Source organism: Galeopterus variegatus, unplaced genomic scaffold (genome assembly GCF_000696425.1).
Source record: "Galeopterus variegatus unplaced genomic scaffold, G_variegatus-3.0.2 Scaffold758, whole genome shotgun sequence".
NCBI classification, from domain to species: domain Eukaryota; kingdom Metazoa; phylum Chordata; class Mammalia; order Dermoptera; family Cynocephalidae; genus Galeopterus; species Galeopterus variegatus.
Window position 1 is genome coordinate 342,014 of NW_007726869.1, and position 5,334 is coordinate 347,347.

Sequence of the window (5,334 nt, forward strand, 5' to 3'; positions counted from 1 at the left end):
TCTGAGGAAAATTGACAGGTCATCTGTTGGAGGGAAAGACTGCAAAGGAAATAGAGAAGTCTATCAGATGAAATAGGAAAGTCTGCTGTCTTTTAGTCCAAGAGAAGAATTTTCTAGAAGTAGGAAGTGGTCACCTATGTAGAGCACTTCTGAATGAAATGACAGATGAGTGGTGGGGAAGAAGGCATGTTGGAGCAGCTTCAAGAGCAGTGCAGGCTTCTCTTTCCAGCAACATGGCTGACCATACAGCTGGAAACTACTCCCATTAACAAGATACTTACACTATTGGATGAAATATTAAAACAATTTAATGCATCTCTTAGGCTGGGAAGAAAGTAAACAATATTCTCGATGGCCAAGGATCAAAAAAGCCTGCATACATTTTAATCAACTGTGCTAAAAGGAAGATAAAACTCCTTTTCTAGTCTCCCCATAGAAAATACTACAAAATTGTTAATATACGAAGGGATGCAGCCAAAAATGTAAGATAAAATATTATAGATATGACTGGATTTAATGATACTTGGTATTTGTCATATTTTTGTAAATTTTATTTTTGCATTCTAAGTAAATACTGACTTTCTTAAATAATTTTACATTTTTTTCATGTTACAGCTTTTTCTCTCACTGTAAATTGGATCTTTGGGCCCATAAAATTTAATGAAGGCCAGTAAGGAGGGGGAAAGATATAAAGCCTAATAAGGCTAATGCAAAAGGCAGAACCATCAGGAAAAAGGGAGAAACCTTCCCAAGGAAGACAGTGAAGAAACTTGGCTTTTTCATGGTTTACTTTGGGTAGAGGGATCAGTTCACAGCCACAAGCTTATAATCTGGGTATGTGTGTTTGAGGCTAGTACTGACATTGCATACATGGTCTGAAAAATCTCAAGAACTTTTTAATTTGAAGTGGCTCTAGGTTTGTAGTGGTAGCAGGAACTTAGAAGTAGCAAATTCAAGTCCTTTGTGGGTCAAGGAACTTACACCCAGAAAGGTTGAGAATAAAAAATGAAGTGTTGGCCCTGAGGAACATGATGTTTTAATCGATTTTCATATAACCTGTGACCAAGAAGTAAATATAAACATTTGTAGAAATTGACATAAAGAATCCTTTCAGATGTGGATGTTGTAAAAGAATTTGCCTCAGCTTTGATGGCAGTTATGTACAGGGTAGGAAGAATTTGGGGAAGATAAAGGAATTGATAATAGCATAGTAGATACGATTATGTTTATCAGATTAATAAATCTTCTAAAATATGTGGCCTTAAATTATCTTTAGATCTTCTCTCTAATCCCATGTTGAGTTGGATTTGGAGAAGAGTCTTTCCAATTCCCTTTCAAGGGAGCACTTGTTGCTGACGGCTCCTTCAGGGTATGCCTCAGCTACAGAGGATCACTGAAGGTATTCCCTTCTTTGGGGTTGCCCACATCTGGGGTCCAATGGATGCATAGAGTAAAGGTCTGGCCATTTTGGCTCCATGCACAGACATATATGCCCCAGTGTTCTCCACTAGGTTGGCCATGACATTGATTACTGCAGTTGTACTTCTCTCTGTACCCAATCCTAGCTTTCCCTGTTCCTTCCACAAGTGCTGACTGATCTCATCTCTGCTTCAAGAGAACCCAACCTGTGCCACACTCTTACCAGATAATTGCTGTGATTAGGTTTCTTGATGATGCAAAAAGAGAAATTTATCTTGCAAGCAATTATCTCTCATTATAGGTTAGTAAATGAATGTTTTGCTTAATAAACAAGTCTATTATCAGTTTCATTAAACTATCTCATCTAGGTATGATCATCCTGGTTTATAGTGAGTACCAAAAATAGCAAAGATAAATGGTTAAACTAAAGGCTTCCCTAACATGAAAATATACTAATAATTTTGTTCAATTTCTCTGTGCTGTCACCAGTGTGTATATTGGCTTTTCTTTTGATACCTCTATGGATAATTTTTAAAATGCTTATAGTTAACGAAAGGATAGTTATACTGAGATAACTTGGTTGTTGTCTTCTAAATTCCCAGTAGGTGGTGTCATAATACTGTATTTAGGGAATAGTTTCTTTTTCTTTTTTTTTTTTTTTTAATAAAGTGGCAAAGGAAGAAAGTGCTAATATACTTGCTCAGATATGTGTGTTTTTCTTTTAAAAGCTGCTTTACTTTTTATTCTAAGATGACTGTTATAAACACCTTAATTCTTTATATGTTTCTTTAATTCATATTTTTACTAGAAAGTGTATACTAAGTGACAGTGTTTTAGTCTTTTATTCTCTAGAGTTATGCAATACTACACAATTAGTCAAAAGAACAAGACAGCCAAAATGTTTACAGAAAAATTTTCCCATGGTCTTTTTTTACTCTGATATCTTAGACATCTGAAAAAGAAACTGTACTTGTCTAGGAAGTCAAACAGGAATGCAGGAGCTGTCGTTATTACTATTTAACCTTTTATTCGCACTAAAAATATTTTCTACTTTTGGCTGTTTTTCTCAACTATCACATTATAGATGATTAACCTTGCTGGAAACTCAGCTATTTCTATTTGGGTTGAATGTAGTCTTAATTTTTCTACCTTACATTTCAGTAATCCTTATGTTTGCTTTGGCAGTACAATACATGCACTCAGATATTTATAACTCAGAAAGTAGTATGGACTTTGTGCAAGGGTGACTTCCAACATTCCATGAAACATTTCATGTTTTTAGTGTTTCCCCAGCTGGATTATAAACCCTTTGAGAGTAGGGCCCATGAATTAGTGTGTGTGTGTGTGTGTGTGTGTGTGTGTGTGTGTGTGTGTGTGTGTGTATTATTTTATTGTAACCACAGAAATGCCTCTTAAACTAGGCATATAATAGAAGTTTGGTAAGTACATGTTGAATAAATGTGATACTATGTAAGTTTAAATAATTAACTTCTCCTCAAACTCCAGAGATTGTGTCTGCTGTATGAGATCTATTATTTTGGTAATTTAGCACTATCGGTACTTTACTAGCCAAGAATCTGAAGACCTATCCTCCCCATGGGTTGACCTTTAATGGAATAATGTAAATTCTTTTGAAAAAGTTATATCTCACTCATTTTTAAAAGTCTACTAGAGAAGTTAAAGCATTTTTACTTCCTTTTTTCCCTGAAAATTGAGAAATTAAGTTTAGAATATTAAGTTATAAAAAAAAAGATAGTTTTTGAGAAATTATGAGACATTTCATTAAATTTTGAACACTCAGGCCTGTGAAAAGGCAGGAAATATGGCAGTCTCAGGGATTTTAGCAATAAGATTGATATTCTCTAGGAAAGTTGTTTCTGTCACTGGGTGTACTAGTTTGAAGAGCCATTTCCTGAAAGCTCTCTGGATTTGACAGTAAATTCTAATGCATTAAAATATATGAAAAGAATGATATCCATTACCTCAGGTATTATGGGCTAAGTTGTTGTCTCTTCCCCCATTTGTATTTTGAAGTCCTAACAACAAGTAGCTCAGAATGTGACTGTATTTAGAGGTAGGGTCTTTAAAGAAATAATTAAGTTAAAATGAGGTCATTAGGGCGGGTCCTAATGCTCTATGACTGGTGACATTATAAGTGGAGGATATTTGGACACACATATAGAGTTGGAAGACCATGTGAAGACACAGAGAGAAGATAGCCATCTACAAGCCAAGAAGGGAAGCCACAGAAGAAACCAACCCTGCTGCAATGATAATCTTGGACTTCTAGCTCCAGAATTGCAGGAAAATAAATGTGTGTTATTAAAGCCACTCAGTTTGTGGTACTTTGTTATGGCAGCCCTAGCAAACTAATACCAGCCAGTACTTGGATCTTCTTTTTGATTTCTTGCCATGGAGCAAATGTTCTTAATCTTTACCTAAAAATGAAATAGAAGATTTGTAGAACGCAGTTCTGGGGCGCAACACACAGAGACTCGATCAACAGGTTTGAGGCAGAGCCTGAGATTCTACATCTTTAGCAAGCACCCCAGGTGATTCTAAGCAAGGTGGTCTGTCGTGGCATCAGGAGGCCAACATCGTGACATGGATTTCTCTTCTTTGAATTCCATAAAATTCTCAATTATGTCCTCTGATGGGAAGTGACTCTTGGGGTAAAAATGAAAATAAAATAAAAAATATATATATATATATATCCTAGAAATCAGATTCAGAAACCCAGGGTCTAGAGTAAAATTTTGAGTGAAATTTTTATTTCTGGAAATGGTACAATCATTGCTTCAGAGCAATATTCCCTGTAAAAACACCAACAAACAAGTGTACAAAATAAAGTACATCTATGTATTTGAAGGCTTTGGAGAACTACCTAAGTAATTGGGGGATGAGATATGTATATGTGGTTTTATGACATATTCCTGGGGATCCAGAAGGCCACATATACAGGCATGGCTGTGATATGCCCAATTAAGACCCAAGAAGTCCTTAAACTCTTGCAGAAAGGAACACAGGCAGAGCATAGTGGTCTTGCTAAGTTGAAAAGACAGATATTACAGAGGCTGAGATGGCTGGAATTTGTGCAGAAAATGCCTGAGAGGAAGAAGCTATTTTTTTGTCTATTCGGGGGTTAGAGATGGGGATATGGAGTTTTTTCTCTGGCCCCTTCCCTTGCAGGGGTTTTTCCTTACTTCAGTGGTATTTTCCTAGCGTCAGTCTTCTGGCTCCTCAAGCCAGAAACACAATGTGATTTTTCACAATTGCCCCACACCCCCTACTGGGTGGCCTTGTAGACTGCAATTAACACTAGGCTAAAAGTCATGGAAATAAATGCTTGTTTCATACCTCTCCACTACCCTCCCTCAGGGGTGTACTCTCCATCCATGTTTGTCTGCTGTTCACTCTACTGTGCCTTTTTGTGTTTTGTCTAAGTTTTACAGTTGCTTCCTGAGAGGTGAGTCCTCTAATAGGATCTTACTCTATCATTCATGGAAACCTTCTGATTGGTTAATCTTTAGAGTTCTTGAAAAATTGATACTGGTAAATACCTGTTAGACTATTTTTAAAGAAGTAACATCTATTGTAACCCCCCCTAGTCATTCCAAGTCTAAAGACATTGGTAAGTTTGATGTTAATTTAGAACTAATAGAATGTAAGATATATCAAATATGTCCAGATGCCTAGTGAGCATGTAACACCTAGCCTGCCACCCACCAGACAAGAGCAAAATTGTACTTCCTGCCTCCCCTGGCCAATTGATGTTGCTGCAGACAGTTAATTGAGGTTACTGTGACCACCTAACACTGCTGGGGATAGAGAATACTTATAAACAAAGGATCAGTTGTGAATAAACAACATCCAAAGGAAGTAGAATGTCTAATAATAGGCATTAGGTAATTCATC